We start from the raw sequence: 25,101 nt of genomic DNA on the forward strand, positions 1-25,101 counted from the left end.
ACATACACTCCTAAACTACGGTCAATTTTGCTCATTTATTTCACCTATAGCACTTGTCTTTGGGCTGTGAGCGAAACCCACACCAACAAAGGAGAACATGCAAACTCCACACAGAAATGCCAACTGGCCCAGCCGGGACTCGACTCCGTGACCTTCTTGCTGTAAGGTGACCGAGCCACCATGTCGCTCTGTTTTTATATATATTTTATAATTAATTTATTGTATTATTATTATTTTATTATTTTATTAATATGTTCATTTATAATAATAATAATAATAATAATAATAACACATTTTATTTAAGATGCGCTTTTCTTATTCTCAAAGCATTACAAGATATATAACAACAAATAAAAAAAATGCAGAGAAATACAAACTTAAATAAGCCAACGTAACAAGCCAAAATTTACACCGTAATAATCAATAAAACAATAAATAAGCAAAAACAATAAATAAACTTCTCTCCATGTTGGTGTGGGTTTCCTCCGGGTGCTCCGGTTTCCCCCACAGTCAAAAGACATGCGGTATATGTAAATTGAATTAGCTAAATTGTGTGTGTGAATGCAAGAGTGTATGGGTGTTTCCCAGTACTGGGTTGCGTCTGGAAGGGCATCGGCTGGGTAAAACATATGCTGTATAAGTTGGCGGTTCATTCCACTGTGGTGACCCCTGATAAGTAAAGGGACTAAGCCTAAAAGAAAATCAATGAATGAATAAACAGCATTTGTGTACTGCATTAAACTAACTGGGTATTGCCATATAGTTTACAAACTGTTGTTCTTTGGTAGCTTGGAGCACTCCTGTGAGTACTTCTTCATCTTATGTGCTGCTTTTTTATGATTTATTTAATATTTTTTCAATTTTACAAATGTAAACACCAACGATTAAGAAGAAAGATGGAAAGGAATCAGGGAAAACAGTTTACGGATGCACTTAGATACACCAAAAACACTGTAAATGGAAGAAAAATGAAGTAAATTAAATAAATAAACCAAGTATATAACTAAATGAGGGACAGATTACTTATGTGTTGCTTTTGATCACGTAAATTGAAATGTCACGTAGATGATAAACACGAGTGTGTGTGTTTATATTCATCTGTCTGCGTCTCTCTGCTTTCACAGCTCCGCTTCCTCTCTCTCATCTGTAGCCACACCCACCGGGGGCCCCACATCAGAGCACCACCCCTCTCCAGCCAATCAGACTGCAGCACGGCCACTCCATCACTCCTCAGTTTCCAAGGCAACTGGGCTGCTCTCCTGAAAGGCGCTACATCATCAGCATCCGTCCGGCGAGGGCTGCTCGAGGCAGGCAGCCCTGCAGTGGCACCTCCCTCACACACACACACACCGCACTGGATGGACAAATGGAGGAGATAGTGTTATGGTGAGTACCCGGCTTCTCTCTTCAGCTTCATCCACATGCTTCATTTGAGTAAATTCAGTGTAGATCTAAACGAGACGTGATGCTGCCTAAGTGTTCGATTGATTGAAAGGACAACATTGTTGAAGGAAGAACCTGACGCATGCATTAATAGCATCCACAAGGGGGGCAGAACATACATTGAAGCCTCTTGATAAGCTTTCAAAATCTGCAGCGTTGCTTTTTTTGTTGTTGTTGGGAATGTAAGAGAGTCAGTGTGTTTTCTCCACCCACTGTACACGGAAGCATGGCCCAGTGTTTTCAGCTCAATAGCCAAAGAGTGTTTGTGTGTGTGTTATGCTTATGTTGCTTTTAGGGGAATTTCGGTCCTGTCTTCATGGTGCTGCGGGATTTTATTAGTGGTGCATGTGGTTTGACATTGCTTGGTCATGGTTCGGTCTGCTTTAGATGCTGCCTCATCATCACCTTGGGCCCAAAAACACACACGCCCTGCGAGGGTGTCGTTGCATGACAGATGCTCGGAGATATTAATACAGATTTGTGGTCTTGTTGATGATGCTGCATGTGTGCGTCTTAAGGTGTGGTGTTGCACCACTGGATTGGGATCAGAATTTAGGTTTATTTGCTAGGCTATCCTTTTGATGATGATAGCCCATATAATATAGTATATTAGCATCTTTTATCCAAAGCAACTTGCAAGTGAGGATAAAAGAAGCACTTCAAATCATCAGACAGTAGCAGTGTGTAAATACTATGATAAGTTTAAGTTCACAATTCAGGTTTATTTGCTAAGCTAACCTGGTTACAACCCTTATAGAAGTATAGCATATTTACATTTACTCATTTAGCAGATGATTTTATTCAAAGGGACTTATAAAAAAGCACTTCAATTCATCAGAGAGTAGCAGTGCATAAGTGCTATGATAAATTTAAGTTTACAATTCTGGTTTATTTGCTTGGCTATCCCGGTGATAACAACCCATATAGACATATGGTATATTTACATTCACTCATTTAGCAGATGCTTTCATCCATAGCCACTTACCAATGAGGATAAAAGGACCATGTCAAATCATTGGAGAGTAGCAGTGTATAAATGCTATGATAAGTCACAGTTCAGGCTTTACTTGCTAGGCTAACCTGGTTACAACCATATAGAAATGTGGTATATTTACATGTACTCATTTGGCAGATGCTTTTATTCAACAGGACTTATAAAAAACACCTCAAGTTCAAGTTCAAGTTATTTATATAGCACGTTTCCAACTGCCACAAGACTGCACAAAGTGCTTTACCGAGAGAAAATAAACACATGACATGAGCATACAAACAGTAACAGCAATAGGCACATAATAGGAAAGAACATGAGTGTATCAATAAAAGAGCAAAATAAAATAAATTAATAAATAAATAAATAAAAATAATTTTTGCCTAATTAAAAGATGCTACCACAGTTGACCAACACTAAACACGATTAAGAACATGACCGTTTTGATCCCCCTCCCCACTCCCAACCCCCCCCTGAAGGGAAGGACTTAATTTCTTAGACCAAGAAAATAAATGCATCTTTAATTTAAATTTAAAACAGGCAGCGACGAAGCCTTTTTTAGTTCTAATGGCAGGGCGTTCCAGAGGCGAGGACCTGCTATGGCAAAAGCACGTTCGCCTCTTCTTTTGAGGTGGGCCTTTGGAACTTTTAATAAAAACTGATCAGCGGAACGCAAGTGTTCAGGGGAGTGTAATTAACAATCAGTTGGGATAAATAATGAGGGCCTAGACCAGGGGTGGGCAAACTCGGTCCTGGAGGGCCAGTGTCCTGCATAGTTTAGCTCCAACTCTAATCAAAAACACCTGAACATGCCAAACAGTGTCTTTAAGATTACTAGAAATCTATAAGCAGGTGTGTTTGATTAGAGTTGGAGGTAAACTGTGCAGGACACCGGCCCTCCAGGACCGAGTTTACCCACCCCTGGCCTAGATCATGTAGGGCTTTATACACAAAGAGAAGGATTTTAAATTTGATTCTTTGTGTCACCGGTAGCCAATGTAGAGACCTCAGAATAGGAGTGACATGTGCATATTTTGGGCTTTTTGTTAAGAATCTAGCTGCTGCGTTATGCTCTAACTGTAGGCGAGCAATCTGAGACGTAGGCAGCCCAAAATAGAGAGAGTTACAATAGTCCAACCGGGAGGTTTTAAGCGCGTGTATGGCAATTTCTAGAGAGTGTTAAGGAAGAGAGGATTTCATTTTTGAGAGAAGGCGGAGTTGGTAGAAACTATTTCCAACCACTTTTGATCGACAGAGAGTAGCAGTGTATAAATGCTATGATAAGTTTAAGTTCACAATTCTGGTTTATTTGCTAAGCTAACCTGGTTACACCACAATAGAAATATAGCATATTTATATTTACTCATTTAGCAGATGCTTTTATCCTTAGCCACTTACAAGTGTGGATAAAAGAAGCACTTTAAATAAACAGAGTAGCAGTGTATAAATGCTTTGTTAAGTCTAAATAGCTAAATACCAAGTCTACTTGAATTTAAATGATTTATGATGATTTATATTTATCACTTATTTAATTATATATGGCAATATATGCAAATGACATTTATGACAAACAGGTTCATGTTTGGATTTTACAAAAATAAAATGTGTCTCATATGCAACACATATTTCCAAATATTGTAAAAGTTAAATTTTACAAATGTTTTCAATCACTGGATGGCAAAGGGGAATTTGACTGATTTTATTCAAAAAGAGATGGTAAATGTGCTTCAGTTCATTAGTCATGAATAAACATTATGCATAGTATGACAATTTAAATGTATACAGTGTGTTTGTTTGTGTGTGTGTGTGTGTGTGTGTATGTGGGGGGTTGGCAATCAGGAGGAAATTAGGGAACAGCTCAGTGTTAAATTAAATAGACTTTATTGCAAATTACACTTCATCAATTATATTATAAGCATAACAAATATAAGTTGAATTATGAATTTTGTAGAATGTGGAAAAAATGTCTTTACGTTTATTTTGTTACACCAGTACTGTAAAACCACCTATTTCCAGTGTACAATTTCAGGTTTACATTTTATTTATTTATTTATTTATTTATTTATTTATTTATTTATTTATTTATTATTATTATTAATAATAATTTTCATATTTCAAATAAAATGTGAATGTGATTTTTAAATTAATATATTCAATTTATATTAATTCAATTCAGTTCAATTTATGTTTATTTATATAGCGATTTTACAATGTAAGTTGTGTCAAAGCAGCTTCACATAGAAGTGCTAGTAAATTGAAACTGTCAGTGCAGTTTTAAGAGTTTAAGTTCAGTTTAGTTCAGTTGAGTGCTGTCTAATTTTCACTGCTGAAAGTCCAAACACTGAAGAGCAAATCCGCAGCTCCACAAGTCCTGAACCATGCAAGTCAGTGGCGACAGCGGCGAGAAAAAAACTTCACCATCTTATCTATTGATGCGTTTGACAATATAACACTGCTTTACCAATATCTACAGACCTTTTCACTTTTTTACTTTCATTTAAAATGTTTATATATGTTTTATGTGTTTATATATGTTAATAAATACAGGGCTCAACAATAAGGACTGCCCGGTGGCCCAGGGCCTGCGTAAAAGACGCTTGGGACAGTAGACTGGATCATTACTGGCCCGATTGGGACAGTGCTGCCTTGACACTAACATTTAATTTGTCTGTGACTATTTGTCAACTGTGTGCATTTTAGGTTTGTGCTTTTAAGTCTTTAAACGCTACCTTCTCTGTGATGTCGTAAACACCATATTGCTTTCCGGTTCCTCTTATCTAATTGATTTGACCATGCTATTTTTTTTTTGTAACCTGGTAACCAGTACAGCGTAAAAACAGCAACATGGCGGCAACATCAAATTATAAGGTTAAACGAAAATGTCTGTTTCTAACGTCTTGGAAGTAGACATTTACGTGGGAACAACACGACAAAATAAAAATGAAGTGATGTTATGGATAGTTTGCCGTCAGTTTGCAGGTCAGCCACCTTTTGTTAAATAATTTCAAACCGCAATAAAATACCTGCACATTAAGCTATTAACTTCTCTTTTTTTGGTGGGGCCAGTGAAAATTTTGGCAGGGCAAGTAAAAATCTGAACCACTTGCCCGATCGGACCAGTAGAAAAAATCCTTAGCGTTGAACTCTGAAATATAAGATCTCTTTTGTACATTTCATTTGAGGCATCAGAAACTAAATTTTTGAGCCATGTAGGTGATAAATAGAAACAGTAAGCAGTTAAAAAAGCTAAAATTGAGGCAAATAGAAGAAAATAAAATAAACGCCCTAAATTAAATGGATTTAAGTCTGTTGACGCAGCACTGCCTTTGGTTTAAAGAGATATTTGATCTGGAAATGAAAATTCGGACACATTTTACTCATATATTAATTGTTCCAAACCTTTCTGTCTTCTATTGAACACAAAAGAAGATACTTTGAAGAAGGTGAAAACCTGTAACTCTTGACTTAGTTTTATTTTTCCTTCACTGGAAGTCAATAGTTTCTTCAAAATATCTTCTTTTGTTTACAAGAGGAAAGAAACTCATAAAGGTTTTGCACCACTTGAGTGAGCGTAAATAGTAACTACATTTTTCTTTTTGGGTGAAGTATCACTTTAATTTGCTTGTGTGTGTCTGTATCTGTGTTAAAGTTTTTTAAATCTCCAAAGGTCACTGTGTATTGGAGCTGTGTAGCCTTGGGCACTGTTTCAGTTTCCCAGCCATCGTGCTGGGTTTTGCTAAGCAGTTCCTCTCTGATCCACCCCTCCCACTCCCATGAGATCCCTGTTTTATTATGGTGATGAGGGTTTATGCTTAAGCAGGGTGAGACACTTGTGTGTGTGTCTGTGTTTGAGTGTTGAAGACCAGGGTTTGGGATGTGAACAAACCCCTTTTTGCCACAGCATTGACCCTTGTTATATAGACTCTGAATATTCAATGTAGATGTCTGCTTTTGTTGCATTGAACACAGAACAGCCCTCTATAGTTGTTATGACAGAAACCAGATGACCCAGAAATACTAGTAGTGATATCTGTGGTCTTGAGTGCTGAGGGCGCAGCTAAACCAGGGAGCGTTAGTGTGTGTAAACAGATTGAAATTAGCACAAGGATGCTGAAAATGTTGTAGTTTAGCAGACTCATTCAGGACAGACTGCTTTCATGGCAGGTTTTGTGTGTGTTCAAATGACATCACTCTGTAAAATGAGCAGTTTGAGTGTTGAACACAAACACAGTTAAAGTTTAACGTTTGCAATATGATATTCAGTTGAAGACAAAATTATTCACCCTCTGTTGAATTATTTATTTATTTATTTATTTATTTATTTATTTATTTATTTATTTATTTATTTATTTATTTATTACCCAAATTAATATTAACATATCAAAGAACTTTTCACAGTTTCCTACTTTTTCTTCTGGAGAAAGTCTTATTTGTTTTATTTCGGCTAGAATAAAAGCAGTTTTTAATTTTTAAAAACCATTTTAAGGTCAATATTATTAGCCCCCTTAACAATAACTTGCCTAGTTAACCTAATTAACCTAGTTAAGCCTTTAAATTTCACTTTAAGATGAACGCTTGTATCTTAAAATATCTATTGATATACAGTTATTAGAAATGAGTTATTAACTATAATGTTTAGAAATGTGTTGTTAAACAGAAATGGGGGGAAACTAAATATACAGGGGGGCTAATAATTTTGACTTTAACTGTATATCGTTATCAGGATATGAGATAACTTACATCGTGAGCTAGCTTGATGTAAACTATAGTATGTATGCATTTATATTATATTATGCATTTATAAGTTGGCTTTTTAGCTCTATAATGAGAGTGTCAAATATCAGTTAATTTCCCGTTTGCACACAATGCGCAGTCTGTGTGTCTGTGAATCATGTCCACACACTTCTGTCATCATTCAAACATAATGAGCGCAGCTGCCATCCAACTTCACCACCCAGGGTGTGGCAGCAGGCGCTGCAGCAGGCCTTCATTATTTTTCATTATTTTATTTATATCTGCTGATATACAGTGACATATAAGTAATATTCTGTCATGAACACTCTCTGGATTTAGTATGGTAATGGATATTTATATGGCAATGTTGATGTATTTGGTCTTGATGGATCTGCTGCTGCTTTGATTACTATGGCAGAGCAAGTACCGAGACCTGCTAATGCCAGTATATATACAGACATGCCGTCTGAGAATATAACATGGTATATATTGCTGCAAACATAATATAATACAGTTGAAGTCAGAATTATTAGCCCCCCTGTTTATTTTTTACCCCAATTTCTGTTTAACGGAGAGAAGATTTTCTTTTCAATACATTTCTAAACATAATAGTTTTAATAACTCATTTCTAATAACTGATTTATTTTATCTTTGTCATGATGACAGTAAATAATATTAGACTAGATATTTTTTATGACACTTCTATACAGCTTAAAGTGACATTTAAAGGCTTAACTAGGTTAATTAGGTTAACTAAGCAGGTTAGGGTAATTAGAAAAGTTATTGTATAATGATGGTTTGTTCTGTAGACTATCAGGAAAAAAATTAGCTTAAAGGGGCTAATAATTTTGACCTTAAAATATTTTTAAAAAAATTTAAGAACTGCTTTTATTAGCCAAAAATAAAACAAAAAGACTTTTTCCAGAAGAAAAAATATTATCAGACATACTGTGAACATTCCCTTGCTCTGTTAAACATCATTTGGGAAATATAAAAAAAAAAAAAGAAGAAAAAAATCAAAGGGGGGATAATAATACTGACTTCAACTGTATGTAACCCTCGTAGCAGATCTAAACACAGGTGGAGCTGGGGTGGACGAGGTTCACTGAAAACGCGGCGCAGCTTAACAGCGTAAAACAACACAGAGCATTTAAACTGATGTGGAGCAAGCTCACTGGCTGCCGAGGTGGCAGAAATCGATCTCCTGCGCCATGTAGTTAATGACAAAGGGGCAGATTAGGTGACCTATCATGTCTCATTTCAGAAATTTCACTTAGCAAGGATGTATTTTATTTGATAGGGTTAGACAGCTTGTATAATGTGTACACACTGAAAATTCCTAAATTAAAAATTTTACTTGAAATATCTAATAATAGAAACAAAATGTGCCAGCAGTGGTTATACATTTTAACACTGCAATGTGTATGTACTGTATATGTGAGCACATTTTTGTGAACACACTGAAAAAAGTTATGTAAATGTAAAGTTTACTTTAAAGCAATACTTAAAGTTGAAGTCAGATTTTTTAGGCCCCCTTTGATTTTTTTTTTCTCTTTTAAATATTTCCCAAATGGTGTTTAACAGAGCAAGGAAATTTTCACAGTATGTCTGTTAATATTTTTTCTTCTGGAGAAAGTCTTATTTGTTTTATTTTGGCTAGAATAAAAGCAGTTTTTAATGTATGTTATACCATTTTAAGGTCAATGTTATTAGCCCCTTTAAGCTATATTTTTTTCCTGATAGTCTACAGAACAAATATCATTATACAATAACTTGCCTAATTTCCCTAACCTGCCCAGTTAACCTAATTAACCTAGTTAAGCCTTCAAATGTCACTTTAAGCTGTATACTAGTATCTTGAAAAACATCTAGTAAAATATTATTTACTCACATCAAGGCAAAAATAAAAGAAATCAGATATTAGAAATGAGTTAATTTAACTGTTATGTTTAGAAATGTGTTGAAAAAAATCTTCTCTTAAAAAGAAATTGGGGAAAAATAAACAGGGGGCTAATAATTCTGACTTCAACTGTACACAGTTTAACAAAATGTTAATTTAACAAATTTAACAAAAGTAAATTTAACAAATAATTTATAAAGAAAAAGCAAATATAACATAACATAACATTCTGAAGAATTAAATAAATCATAATCTAGTTATCTTTAGTAGCATATTCAATGTAAACCCCTCAGCCCCACCTCCCCCCACATTAAAGTCATGCAGTGTTTTTGTTTGGTTCAGTATTCGCTGGAGCAGACTGATTGTGACAGTAAACTGATGCTTAAATATCGTTTTTATTTTGTGGTGATCAGGAAGGTCTGGTTGCCATGGCAGCAGTAGTAATGAACTTGCTGAATAAATGACCTCCACCTTTAACCGCATTGACGACTGAGGTTAAGGGTTAACAATGTATTGATCAGAAGCAGATCAAAGCTGTCCTAAGGAGATGATGGACTGTTAAACAGACCGTCCAAAAACATTCAAGCAGTAATAGGGCCATGGGAGGGCTCACTGTGCTTTGACATTGTGTCAGATGTCATACAAAGTGTTATCGGTTCAACCTTTTTGCTTGGTAGCACTGGTGCTCCTAACTTAAAAAATTTAGGCGCATCAGCCAAAATTTAGTCGCACCCACCAATTATAAGCACCGTTTCTACAAGTTTTATACAAACATATTTATTGCATTTGAAATCAACAGTAATCAAACTATCAAGCAAAAAAATATATATATGCAAGCGTGAGGAAAATATGTCTCAACGAAATCCTGTTATCTCAAGAAAATAGATTTTTATAACGTAACTGAGTGACTAAAGCATACACTGAGCGCTCACCGGCCCTGCACGCACTGCTTGACATGAATGAATCTGTTAACGGTATAACTGTGCTGTTCTAACGGGTGCTGTCTGATATTGCACTGCTTTTGGCATATACTGTGCCTTATTATATGCATACGTCATGTTAAGAGCGATACCGGTCTTTTTAGGAGTAGCGATGTTAGTTTACTCAGTGCAAGCCTGTTTGCGATGGTGTATGTGGTGTTAAATTTGACATATATCTGCCACTTGCACGGCGGACAGCATCTGGCGATTATATGAAGGATTAAACAGAAGCTCTCGTGCTAGATGTGGCAAACAGTTACCTGAAAACTCCATCCCACAGACTTTTCATAGCGGACTTGAAGCCAATGGAAGTCTTATATCCACTCTTGGAAAAGTGTAGATGGTGGATTTACATTCAGCACATGATCACTAGTAAGATGTGTCATTATTTGTGTCATTATTTATTTGTAACTTTAGATGCCATGGTTTCTGAAACAAAATCTGTCAGTGTTATCTTCATTCTCATCTTCAGCGTTTTACAATTATTTGCGGTAGTAGCTCTCTCTGTCATCCCAAGCCAGAAGGCATTGACTGAGTGATTGACAGCTGATATTTCAGTGCTAGAGCAGTGCTGGGCCAATAAGAAGAGTGCGAAGGCGGGGCAAGCATTACGGAATTGGCTTTGTTTACCGCAGCTTTTGACTGTTGACACTCCTAATAGAGCTTGAGAAGCATACAGTACTGTTTGATCTATAAATTTTACAAAATAAAGATTTGCAGGTTAAGGAAACAGCATAGGAGGAAGTTACCGCGGGCCTTTGTGCAGATGAAAAGTTTAAAAAGTGTATTTGTAACAGAGAGACACAGGTAACTAGATAAAATAGACAGAGATAGGTTGATCTCTGCATCAGCTGCCGAAAAGCTGCGCGCTGCAGACGCAGCTGGTGTGAAAGGCAAACGTCTACATGCTGCTTCTGCTCGACATACACGCTTGCGCATGCTCTGCTCACGCACTGCTTTCGCTTGCTTTGTGAAACAGGCGTTACAGGCAACACGAGAGTGTGCTACAGAGTACTGCGGTGTTTTATCGCTCACCGGGTTACAGGCTGAAGCAGGAAAGCCCCCTCTGTGTTTACCTGCTGCCATGAACTGAAACCTAGGAGGACACTTGAGCATATTACTCTTAAAGAGATTGTGATGATGTTTGATGCCTAATTTGCTTTTAATTGTTTAAATTAAACTGAAACTAATGATATTAAAGTGATGTTTACACCATTTCTGCATTTTGAAATCTCGGCAACAGCTGGAGGTTTATAGTCATGTTACTGCAATGTTTACAGTGCTGGTTTTATACTTATAGGTTTCTTTCCACCACTGCCTCGCTTTGGTTCTTTAAAATGGCGGCCACGTGAAATAAGCGTATATTCTTCGAAGGACATCCTTGAATTGTTAACGACCACAGAAAGTCAGGACCTTGGTTTAACATTTCATGCAAAAGACTGTGCTCACTGGGCAGTATAGAGTCCTCTTCAATATTCTGGGGTGTTAAGACCCACCGTGACTGCAGGTTGAGCGCCCCCTGCTGGTTTCACTAGCACCACTTCCAGCAGCAACCTAGCTTTCCCATGTGGTCTCCCATCCAGGACAGGTACTGACTGGGCACAGCCTTGCTTCGTTTCAGTGGGCAACCATGAGCTATAGCTGCCCACGGGCGTAAATCCTGGGGGGGACGGGGAGGACATGTCCCCTCCCATCGGAGGGTTGTTGACTGTAAACAACACAACAAACAATGCAATAAATAGTTTTAAAGAAAAATTTGCTTTGTCAATAAACCTGAAAAAAAAAACTTTGAAAATAAATATAATGAGGTAGTCTCCATGCTCAAGCATTTTTAGCTGTGGCGACATATCTTTATTAGTACAATTTGGCTGTATTATTTGTGTCCCCTTCAAAAAAATGCTTGAAAGAAATTTTATGTTTAATTAATCTGTTAAATCAGATTTACGCCCATGCATTTGCCAGCTATTATATAGCAAAAAACAAGAAAAGCATGAAGTGTGAACTTAGACATCCATTTGTACAGTGATTCAAGCATCCCCCAAGCCAACACTGCAAAACTGCTTCAGCTAATTGGCCTGTTTGCCAAACCAAAGGCAATCTGAGTGTTTGTCATGCAGAAATTGCATGCTTTACCTATAACCTGGAGTTTCTCAATAAAACTGACCCTCTAATCAGCTTTTGTCAGTTTGTCTCTATAGAACAACATAATAAATGGGGCCATATTTATATTCTAGAGTGGAAATAAAGCTGCTGTGTGGAAATATCAGCCTCTCTCCGTGACCCACGGGTGTATAAATAAAAGCGTGATTCTGCTGACTCATACAGGATATTGCACTCGGCTCCTTTCAGAAAGTGGATCAGATTCTGTGCAGCCCATGAACAAATGTAGACGTGTCTTGACTGTGATTTCTATCGTTATCATACGATGCTGGAAGCTTATTGTTATTGCCAAAGTCCTGCACTGTGTTAAATATCAAGAGTCAGGTCATTCTGGTGGTTAACATTGAAATTTTATCCAAAATGTTTGACATTCTAAACTTCTGAGTTACATCTATATTGTTTTGCATTGTAATTGTGTTTGACAGAATTTATGATAGATGAAATTGAAATATTATTATTTATTTGTATTGTGCTATAAAATAGCTTTATATATTGTTTATTTTTTTTAAAGGAGCAATGAAGGAAAGAGAAAAGAAACAAACTGAAAGAATTACTTGCTTAATGTTTACACAAATATGTAAAGTCTTTTCCATGTAAAGACGCTATGAATAATAAAAGAGAAATTCCTCTGTCCTTTCTCCAAAATGGTGGATGCTGCAGTTTGAGGTCTTTGCGCCATGAATTATTGAAGTTCATCTGATACTTCTTCACAGATGTGTTCGTCACTGATTTGGCCTGGCTGGCGTCATGCAGCTGATTTGATGTGTAAAACCGTGATTATTCATTCATTTTCCTTCGGCTTAGTTCCTTGTTTATAAAAGGTCGCCACAGCGGAATGAACCGCCAACTTATCCAGCATATGTTTTGCACAGCAGATGCCCTTACAGCTGCAACCCAGTAGTGGGAAACACCCATTCACACTCATACACTGCGGCCAATTTAGTTTATTCAATTCAACTATACTGCATGTCTTTGGACTGTAAGAGAAACCGGAGAGGAAACACATGGGACACTGGGAGAACATGCAAACTCCACACAGAAAGGCCAACTGACCCAGTCGGGACTCGAACCTGCGAACTTATTGCAGTGAGGCGACAGTGCTAACCATTGAGCCACTGTGTCACCCCCTAACCATGATTATGTTTGTGAAAATGCCATTTTTAAACTGGTTGTGCCATATGGATGTGAACCAATATTTCTATGCCACAATGGGTGCTGTTACTTTCATTAGATGTAAAAAATGTTTTAGGTCATTAGTTGTTATTTTTTGGTCATAATTGGTCTTGCATTTAATAGTTACCTAAAGTTTTCTGTGAAATTAAAACTTAGTTTTTTAGATGTTAGCATCAGTGTGTTTTAAAGAAATTTATTAGCTAGTGTGCTCCAAAACAGTGGCAAAATTTGCGTTTAGAACATATAAAGCTGATATCCGCTTGTTAAGTGTGACGTCACGCGAAGCGGCTTCCGGGTCCAAGCGCTCTATTCAACTGAAAGGGGAAACTCATGAAATGGTAATAATAAACGTTTACAAAGCGATTTAAGGCTTTCGAAAATCATGATCGCAGTATATATGTCCATGCCTAATATCCAATGGCCAGAAAGTGATTTTTTTTTTATAAATTGTTAAATTTTTGGTATTTGTTATGCAGCTAGCCCAGAGATTGTTGTGTACACTATGATTTTATATAAAATTAACTTTAATGTGTGATAGGAATAAAACGTGATCATAAACGAATGATTTCTCCACTCAAATGAGAGGCGGCTTGGAACCGTAAACAGTATTACATACGTAACACACACGTCCCCACTTAACAAGCGGATAAACATCAAATGCTTGCTGTTTGTCATTTCTGCCGCAATGGATCAACGATTTTTTCACGTCACCTCATACTTCAGTTTTTCATCAAATCTACTGACGAATCAAATGCTCTCTAGTGTCTGACATGCCCCGCCCCCTTCAAGACGATTCACATTTGCTTTTCATTTGATGCGCTTGAGCTCAATCGCTCTCACTGGCAGATGAAACAAAATGCTATTGGCTGTTTTTTTTTTTTTAAAGGGCAGGAGCTACTTATATTTCAGAGCACATTTCAAAGCAATTCACGGGACCTTTAAAGGTGAAAAATGTTCAACATTGTTTAAGTATCTGGTGTTTTCCTAATGCTAAATAAGAGAAAACCATTTGCAATATTTTTTTATATTTTTATTGAAAAACATGATTTAAGGAGACACGGTGGCTTAGTGGTTAGCACTGTCGCCTCACAGCAAGAGCTGGTTCGAGTCCGAGCTGGGTCAGTTGGCATTTCTGTGTGGAGTTTGCATGTTCTTCTCGTGTTGGTGTGGGTTTTCTACAGGTGCTTTGATTTCCCCCACAGTCCAAAGACATGCGGTGTAGGTGAATTGAATAAACTAAATTGGCCGTAGTGTATGTGTGTGAATGATTGTATATAGGTGTTTCCCAGTACTGGGTTGCTGATGAATTAAGGGACTTAGCCTAAGGAAAATGAATGAATGAACATGATTCAAATCATCACAAACTTATATAGTCCATCCCTTCAACCTCGGGACGGGCCTTCATAATTTTCTGCAATAGTTAAAGTTTTATGTAGCAAAGAGTAATGTAGACATTTATCCCAGAGAAAGCAGCAACTGATAAAATATAAATACCTTTATAGGGATAGTTTACCCAAACATTACAATTCTGTCATTATTCACTCAAACTTCACTTGTTTAAAACCTGGCTAAGTTTCTTTCATCTGTTGAACACAAGGGAAGATATATAAATATATATATGTAAATATATATATTTACATTTTTACAGGCAGCACAGTGGCTCAATGGTTAATACTGTCGCCTCACAGCAAGTAGGTCGCTGGTTCGAGTTCTAGCTAAGCATTTCTGTGTGGAGTTTGCATTTTCTCCCTGTGTTGGTGTGGGTTTCCTCTGGGTGCTCCTGTTTTCCCCAAAGACATGCGCTATAGGTGAATTGAATAAACTAAATTGGCCATAGTGCATTAGTGTGTGTGTGTGTGAATGAGTGTGTATGGGTGTTTCACAATACTGGGTTGCAGCTAGAAGGGCATCTGCTGTGTAAAATAAATGCCAAAATAGTTGGCAATTCATTACGCTGTGGCGACCTCTGAAATACAGACTAAGTCGAAGGAAAATGAATAAATTAATATATATATTTTAAACGTTGGTTTTCTTAGTGATGGGTTGCAGCTGGAAGAGCATCCGCTGTGTAAAACATATGCTGGATAAGTTGGCGGTTCATTCCACTGTGGCAACCCCAGATTAATATTTGGACTAAGCCGAAAAGGAAATGAATGAATGAAGAATGAATAAATATTGGTTGCTGGCACCGTTTGACTTTGACCATTAACTAAGGCTATAATATGTTTTAAAACATGTAAGAAACCTGTAACCATTCAAATAGTTGGCGATTCAATCCACTGTGGCGACCTTTTTAAATACAGACCAAGCCGAAGGAAAATAAATGAATGAATATATATATATATATATATATATATATATATATATATATATATATATATATATATATATATATATATATATATCTTTTTTTTTTTTTAAATGTTGGTTTTCTTAGTGATTGGTTGCAGCTGGAACTGCATCTGCTGTTTGAAACATATGCTGGATAAGTTGGCGGTTCTTTCCGCTGTGGCGACCCCGGATTAATAAAGGGACTAAGCTAAAAGAAAATGAATGAAGGAATGAATGAATGAATGAATAAATGTTGGTTGCTGGCACCCTTTGAGTTACATTGTCCTTTTGCCAAGTCAATAGGTGCCAACAACCAGCATTTTTCAAAATATCTTCTTTTGTGTTCAACAGATGAAAGAAACCTATAAAGGTTTGAAACCACACTAGGGAGAGTAAATGATGGGGAAATGTTCATTTTTGGGTGAACTATCCCTGTAATGCACCTTTTAAGCAATCATACAATCCACTCATGTTCAAAACACTGGAGTTGCTGTTCAAGTTCTGAGTTTTACTCTCTTGCGTTCCTCTCAGTATAACAAACAAAGTTTAGATGCAATGCAAATGAGAGATTAACTCTGCATTGTAGAGCACTACAAAGAGCTTGATAGTTGTGTAGTGTATAAGGTGCTATAAAGCTATTTATTGTGCTCTTCAATGCAGAGTTAATCTTTAATTTGCATTGCATTTACTCTTTGTTTGTAATATAGACCATTTTGAGGGATGTAAACAAAAACAATGATCCAAATGTATTTCCTCTTTTACATTTTCAATTTCTACGGCTTCCGAGAATCCAAAAAGAGCCACGTATTGCGAAATAATGTCACTGTAGATGTTTTAACATTAGGTTATGATTGAATTAAAGATGATGATGGTATGATTGAACTCTTGTTACAGTTATGAAATAGTTTGATAACAAGCAGGAAATGTTCATGGGCCAAACCGCATTGACTGCATTAAACGTTTTTGAACTAGGATGAGTGACAGGTTCCTAGTTTTTAGTGACTTTAAGAATTGTGCTCTTTACATGCTTTCTATGCTGTAATTCATTCAGGATTTAAATAAAATCACTTATGGATTTGTCCACGAAGTAGCAGTGATTCACACAGAGAAAGCCACTTAATCTAAGATTGCCAATTGTCATTGCGAAGCTTTGCCACTGTAGTTAAGTGAAAGTGGAGCATTGGCAGGTTTTTTATTATTGAGTGGAGGCACTAATTAGCATATTCAATCCTTATATTGACCTTATTCTAAAATGCGGATGTGCGCCTGTTTTCGCGATTGTCTTAAAACTTCCGATTCAGTCGCCTATGGGAGAAATGACTAGGAATAATACATGGCAGAAAACGATCAAACTACTTGCTCTACAAACAAATGTTTGCATGACAATACAGACCAAGTAGAATAATATAATAAGAAAATATCAAATTGCAACATCAAGCAGCGTAATGAGCAGTTTTTAACGTCAAAAAATGAATGGAAGTGAATGAGACCGGAAGTCTCAAGCCAAAAAGATTCAAATGGCAGCGCCCGCTCGTCGGCGGAGAATAAGGTGAATACTAAACGGGGTATAGATGTAGAGCCATTTAAGACTTGAAGAAATTATTTTATCAAAAAAAAAAACAAAAAAACATGTAAATATGTAATTTTGATTTAAATTGAGTTTAAAGATCCTGTGGAGTTTTTAGAAATGTAAATTTTATTTAGCATGTTCTCTGTGTTCACATGGGTTCCCCCACAAGTCCAAAATAACGTGGTATAGGTGAAGTGGGTTAGCTAAATTGTCCGTAGTGTATGAGTGTGATGGGTGGGAGCTGGAAGGGCATATGCTGCGTAAAACATATGCTAGATAAGTTGGCGGTTCATTCCGCTGTGGCGACCCCTGATTAATAAAGGGACTAAGCTGAAAAGAAAATGAATGAATGAATGAATGAATGAAGTGTTTTCCTTTTATTTATGGTTGTGAATTGTGTTATTGAATGTTGATCTCTGCTTTCACGACTTTTGATGTTGAAAATTCAACTCTACAGTTTAATAAAGTGACTTTTATTGACATTTTAGTTGATTGAAATAATCTCATGTGTAAGAAATAATATATAGAGAAATACGTAAGTCTGTAAAATAACTTAAAATGTACAAGTAGTTTATCACAAGGTTTTTGTAGCACAATATAAAACACCAACCCAGACAGTAAATCTCTTTAAACTAATAAAAATGTTAATAAAAGTCACATTTTCAAACTTTTCAAGGTTAAAAATTGTTGGAAGAAAGATCAAGATCCCATAATGCAATTCAAACGCATAAATAAACAGAAACCAAGATAAAACATGAATCGCAAAATATAAAAAACTGCTAATTAGAGATATTTTTGACAGTGTGACGTTATCAAATTCCCATTTTAACTCCACATAATTTTAGGTTAATGATGCCTTTGAGTGCTGCATTTATTTGGCTGATATATATTTAAACGAATACTGTTGCTAAAAGCAGAAAACTCTCTGATCTCACCTCAGCATCTGGTGTAGGTCAAGGTCAGAGCAGACGGGCTGGTTTTCATCCAGACAGATAGGGAGATTTTCTGCCAGGCGTTGCTGCAGGTGTGTGATGGGTAATGAAGCGTGAGCTGGCAGTGTTTACTTCTCCACTATTCCTCCTATACAGTTCTGTTCAGTATTACTGCAAAACCCCACTCTGCTTCCGACAGATTGCACTGTTATGTCTTTCTTTCAATCCAGGCTCATTCTGATTAAGTACCCCTATATACATTTCTGGAGAGCGCTAAATACGTTCCAGAAGGTAAATTTTTTGGCCATTTTGTTTTCGCGAAGCCGCTAGAGGTCACTGTGTACGCTTTTTGACATCTCAAATTTCATTCGCGCCTGCTCTTCTCGCGTAAATCCACCAGAGGCCACGGTCGACTGACTGACTGATTGACCAATCAGTTGATCAACCCTCTTTCTCCCACAAACCCAACTGATAGTGTTTGTTAAAAGCACAGATTGACCAATATGATAAAACTCAGACGATGGCTTTTCGTTTTCTGGATTACTTTTTAAATTTTTTGGTTGGGTTTAGTGAAGGGGGTGGGCAAGTCAATCGGTGCTTTGTAAAACCCTATTGGTTGGGTTTAGGGAAGGAGGAGAGTGGGTCAGTCGATCCGTCAGTCAGTCATTCAGTCAGTCAACACCGGCCTCTGGTGGATTCACGCAAGAACAGCAGGCGTGAATGGCACTTGCGAGAGAAATTTGAAATCTCAAAAAGCCTACACAGTGGCCTCTGGTGGACTTGCGAAAACAAAAACCACAAAAAAATGTAGCTCCTGGGACGTGTTTGGCGCTCTCCAGAAATGTATATAGTGTTATCCTACAATTACCTGTACACCTATTCATTGCACATATCACTGTCAACACAGTTGACAGTTTTTTTGAGAGTATGCTGTAGTATTTTGCACTGTCTGTATTTTGCACTGTCACTGTATTTGCATTATCTGTATTTTGCACTGTCTGGAGCCAGCACCTATGCTTTTCACTCATCATAGCACACGTGCTGCTGATGATGTGACAATAAAAGGGATTTGATTTGATTTGATTTGGTACTTTTTCAGAATGAGCCTGGGTTGGATGTATAGGGCTACATTTTCAGAATGAACCTATGTTGCTTTCTTTTATTGTTTTAACACATGTTTTTATGTCTTTTTAACAATTTTAGTTCTTTGTTTCTTTTATTCTACTTTATGTGAAGCACTTTGAATTACCATTGTATATGAAACTCGCCTTGCCCTGCCATGTCGATTAGTCTGCCAGCATCTCTCACATTCATGTTAAATTCTAGTTTTTATATCCTTATATATTACAGCTGGGATTTGCATGAAAAAGACATTTGGAGTAAAACTGCTCCTGTGGAAGGAAGCCAGTTTAGAACTTAATCAGGGATTTGCAAAAGGATAATAAAGGTTCATCATAATGGAATTTCATGCAAATGTAAGGCGAGCACTTGAGATGTAAGTTTTAAAAGGATGAAGCCTTGATGGAGTGTTACTTAAGGGTTTTATTGCATGTAAGAAGCTCATGTAATTCACTCAGAATTTAACGCTCTTGAAAAAATTTCTATTCTGGTTGTCAGGGCTGTGCATCAGAATCTGAATCTGGTGATGCAATATGTATTTGGCTACAATACAAGGGCTACAATATGATATGTATACCAAATAATAGTAATAAAAACAAGCAAGCAAACAAAAGTAACTTAGACTTGCTATGGCACCTATATATTGATACTCTCTGGTGTCTGGTCTTTTTAAAGGGCTTCTTTTATTCTCATTTGTATGTTGCTTAAAATAAAAGTAAAGACAAAAAGTGCTAAATAAATACATTTTAATGTAAATATTGTACATAGTACGTAATACAGTTGAAGTCTGAATTATTAGCCCGCCTCTTAATTTTTTCCCACAATTTCTGTTAAACAAAGAGATGATTTTTTTTCAACACATTTCTAAACATAATAGTTTTAATAACTAATTTCTAATAACTGATTTATTTTATCTTTGCCCTGATGACAGTACATAATATTTGACTAGATATTTTTCAAGAAACTTCTATACCGCTTAAAGTGACATTTTGGGCTCTATTTTGCTATTTTAAGGATTGAAAAATCCACTTTACGCCGTGGCGCATGGTCTAATAGGGTTGAACCTATTTTACAAATGAGTTATAGGTGTGTTTTGAGAATAAACCAATCAGAGTCTCATCTCATTCCCTTTAAGAATCTGTTGCGTCGCGCCATGGTGCATTTGCTATTTACATGGTGAACTTTGTAAGTGTAAAAACTAAACGCTCAGGCGAGAATGAGAGATGAGCCTTCTCATTATTTACTTTCACTTTCACTCACATGGATGGGGAAACGTGCTTTACTCACAAACATCCATTAGCCTATACATAATTAATTTTGTTTGTTAAGCGCAAAGATGTTTTAAAATTATTTCTAAATTTTGTGTTAATTTCCAGCAAATGAATAAATGAACAATAATAACTAAGTGTGGTCAAAAAACTGAGTTATATCCAAATACACATGCTGCCTCATATGGTCTAAAAGTGGGCAAATCTAAGCTTGCTTTTAATAAAACAAAAATAAACATGCATGTAATAAATGATACTGCTAATAATAATAATGAAAACAACATTATACAAACGCAAATTGTTATGAATAAACTGAAAAAGCCCTCCGAGATAAAGAAGGCATGAAGGCGGTGGTTTTTATATTTATGTTGGCTAGAAAATAATATTTTTTTGTAATATTTTAATCCTTTAGTACTTTTTCATTTGTAAAGATATTTGCGTATTACTGTAGATCCTGTGTGTGTTAGGCAGTGTTTAAGTGAGGCGCACAACTAATGTGCTCTGCGCAGGACTTTAGACCTGCTTTGATCTGGTCTATTGAACAAAAAGCAACCTCAAAATAGCAACGCACCAGCAATGCACCTCAAAACACCTCCTTTTTTAGACCAAAACGCCTATGGCCGCACATATAAGCACAAATGCATTTGCTATTTAAACAGCATGGTCCAAAACGTCAAACGACTTTTGCGCCAAGCTTAAATTAGCAAATAACAATTGCGTTGCGCCTTGAGCCGCATTGCGCCGGGTGTATTATAGGGCCCTTCAAGGCTTAACTATGTTAATTAGGTTAACTAGGCAGGTTAGGGTGATTAGACAAGTTATTGTATAACGATACTATAATAATTCTGACTTCAACTGTATATAGTAAAGTAATGGTATAATAATCTGTATGCATAAACACTGTATACAATATGTTTATATTTTTAGATCCTTCTTTAAAAGTTTACAGGTTATTACAAACTGTAATTACTGTAAAAAATGATATGACAGAAAGTCATGACAACAAATGTTGTATGTTACCTTGACTTATTTTAATAAGTTAATCTAGTTTCAGCAATTTTTTGTTGTTGTAATAGACGGTTCAGCATCATTAATTTTGTTTTCGGTTTAGTCTCTTTATTAATCTGGGGTCACCACAGCGGAACGAACCGCCAACTTATCCAGAATGTATTTTATGCAGCGGATGCCCTGTCAGCTGCAACTCATCTCTGGGAAACATACATACACACTCATTCACGGACAATTTAGCCTACCCAATTCACCTGTACCACATGTCTTTGGACTGTGGGGGAAACCGGAGCACCTGAAGGAAACCCACGCGAACGCAGCGAAAACATGCAAACTCCACACAGAAACGCCAACTGACCCAGCCGGGGCTTGAACCAGCGACTTTCTTTCTGTTATATCATATTATCATATATAGGCACAAGGTTTATCATAATTTAAAACTAAATGAATGTTGATTGCTTTTTTATTGTTGTACTATAAAGATACAAAACAGATCTCATTACAGCTGATTTATATGAACATTATTTGATCAGTTCAAGTATAAAATTACACATACTACTAAAGTCCAAAAACGTTGCGACAATTGTACTTCATTATTTCTCTGTATGTAGTTTATATTGACTTTTTTTGTACAATATATTTATTACTTTTTCAATTTGCATATCACAACAGATTACACAATTACAGAATAATAATCATGAAGAGACAGCAAGGGCGAGGCAGTGGCGCAGTAAGTAGTGCTGTCGCCTCACAGCAAGAAGGTCGCTGGGTCGCTGGTTCGAACATTGGCTCAGTTGGCGTTTCTGTGTGGAGTTTGTATGTTCTCCCTGCCTTCGGGTGGGTTTCCTCTGGGTGCTCCGGTTTCCCCCACAGTCCAAAGACATGCGGTACAGGTGAATTGGGTAGGCTTAATTGTCCGTAGTGTGTGTGAATGTGTGTGTGAATGTTTCCCAGAGATGGGTTGCGGCCGGAAGGGCATCCACTGCGTAAAAACTTGCTGGATAAGTTGCCGGTTCATTCCGCTGTGGCGACCCCAGATTAATAAAGGGACTAAGCCGACAAGAAAATGAATGAATGAAAAGAGACGGCAAACTTTTTACTCCCCATTCTCCCTCCCAACAACCCATTCCCTTGGGTGTTGAGAGTGTTTCCTGAGTCTGTTTAAGACCACAGGTGTCAAACTCAGTTCCAAAAGGGCCGCAGCTCTGCACAGTTTAGTTCCAACCCTAATTAAACACACCTGATCAAACTAATTGAGTCCTTCAGGCTTGTTTGAAACATACAGGTAAGTGTGTTGGAGCAGGGTTGGAACTAAACTGTGCAGGGCTTCGGCCCTCCAGGAATTGAGTTTGACACCCCTGGTCTAGACCATGATACTTCCCATATTCCTAGGCTTGTTCTTGTTGTAGTAGACTGCCAACATTTACATTGTACTTCAGGAAGTTATTAACAGGTCTCCAGATATCTACAAACACATTTTTTTTTTTTTTGACAAACGTGATCTTTTCTATTGATGTATGCGATGCCATTTCTTTAATCCACTTTCTTATTCTAGGTTCATTTATATTTTTCCAATTAAGGGCAATAATACGCTTAGCTTGTAAAATACACAAGTTTATAAATCTGACCTCTTTACTTTCTAAGAGAGGGCTGAAAGGATATATACCCAGGATAAAAATCTTAGAATCTAATGGTTAGTTCTTTGATAAAATTTGGTCAATTATTTCAATAACATCTTGCCAAAAGGGTTTCACTTTCACACATTCCCAAATAGAGTGATAAAGTATACCTCTTACCTCATTACACTTTATACAGATAGCTGGAATATTATCATTAAACTTGTGCTGTAGCAGGAGTTATGCGAGTTCGCATTAACCATTTGTACTGTACGAGTTTCAGGCTATTGATTGTTTGTATCTGAGCTTTCTTTCATGCCTCATTCCAATCCTCTAGGGATATTTCATCTTCTATATCTTCTTTCCATAACTTAAGTTTTGATTCTGAGGATTCGTTAGAGCCATATACGAACACTCCATACAAAGAGGAGATTGAAACTTTATCATAACAGTGTCCTAGGATTGCTGCCTCTAATGAGGAAATGTTAGGAATATCTAATGATTGATTTTGAGATGAGGATATAAAGCTTCTAAGTTTAAGATATTTAAAAAATGGGTTTTTGGAATATCACATTTTTTAATTACTGCAAAAGACATAAATAATTTATCCTTATTGTACATATCTTGTACTTTCCTTAACCCTTTTCAGCCCATATCCAAAATCCTGCGTTATTTTTTCCTGGTTTAAAATTAACATTACCCCAAATAGGACTAAAACGTGATCAGGAGGGATTTATATTCAAATGTTTACAATCAAACCAAATAGTAATCATGTTCAATACAATGGGGTTGTCTGTATTTTTTCTTAGATATTTGAGGTCTGCCGTATATAGGTATAAGTGCAGTGCATATATTGACTTTTACAGTGTAGTTTTGCTCCAATTCTTGAAGGTGAGAGGAACACTTGAGAAGAAGGTGGAAATGTCTGCAACATATCTGCTTGTGGATACAATTAATAATTCAGTGGATTTGGGACAGAGCCCCAGAGACAGGAATGTTACCTGCAGAGAGTCTCACACTTCTGCTGTCTGGATTCAAGCTTTACGATGTGTATATAACAAGCAGATGTCCTACTGTATACATTTCTCCTCTTTGACCTTGTAAAGAGACTCCATTGCTTTCATTATAATCATCAGCATCGTATGCTCTGCAAGCACGCAATATAGATATCTTCACTGATTTCTAATGGGACCAATCAGCCCTAAGGAAAGCTTATCAATCGCAGGTTTCTCTCTACAGAGCTCACAAGACATGACAGAGCTTCAGTTATGCTTTAACCCTTGTGCATCAATAAAAATAGTTACACATACTGTTGAAGCAGTCAGAATTATTGGCTCCCCTGTATATTTTCCCCCCAATTTCTATCACGAGTCTTGCTGTTCACAGGGTGTCGTGTGAAAGCGGCCCCTCTATAACTCAGACGATGCCAGTCATACTGAATCACAGCCTGACTGGAAATAGGTTTTAAATGCAGTTAGAGGGTTTAATGTGGGTGTTATGGGATTACCAGAGCAGCACTCTGAGAGACTGAACTCACCGCCATCACTCACTTCCAGTACTGCACTATTGATTCTGCTTCACTCGTTTATTCAAACCGGCATGAAATATACAGAGAGATGCCATCGCAGTGGTATTCATAGACAGTTCTGACCCTGAACCTCATTCTGATGCTAAATACAGAGCTCTCTGCGTAAAGGCTGTGCTGAGAATATGCACAGTCACCTTCTGACATTTGCTCTGTTATTGCTGCAATGTTTTGTGTTACTGCAGGGTAAACTTATAGTAATGCAATTGGTATAACACTTTATTTTAGTGTACAATTCACATTAATAACAACCCATTAACCAAGGGTAGAAGATGTTTTAAAATATGTTTGAAA

At 36.8% G+C, this 25,101-nt stretch overlaps 1 protein-coding gene across 5 annotated transcripts in view; it reads left to right on the top strand.

Moving 5' to 3' along the window:
- The first annotated feature begins 1,275 nt into the window (after positions 1 to 1,275).
- Positions 1,276 to 25,101, top strand: part of akap6 (A-kinase anchoring protein 6) — a 283,494-nt gene continuing 259,668 nt past the window's right edge. For 4 of the 5 annotated variants that reach the window (XM_087289691.1, XM_087289694.1, XM_087289693.1 and 1 more), the window contains exon 1: positions 1,276 to 1,386. The gene's annotated coding sequence lies outside the window, so the exon portion shown is untranslated. Of the gene's footprint in view, positions 1,387 to 14,387; positions 14,439 to 25,101 lie in introns of those variants that run through there. The other variant, XM_087289692.1, reaches the window with a different exon arrangement.

This window comes from Danio rerio, chromosome 17, assembly GCF_052040795.2.
Source record: "Danio rerio strain M-AB ecotype USA chromosome 17, GRCz13ab, whole genome shotgun sequence".
NCBI classification, from domain to species: Eukaryota; Metazoa; Chordata; class Actinopteri; order Cypriniformes; family Danionidae; genus Danio; species Danio rerio.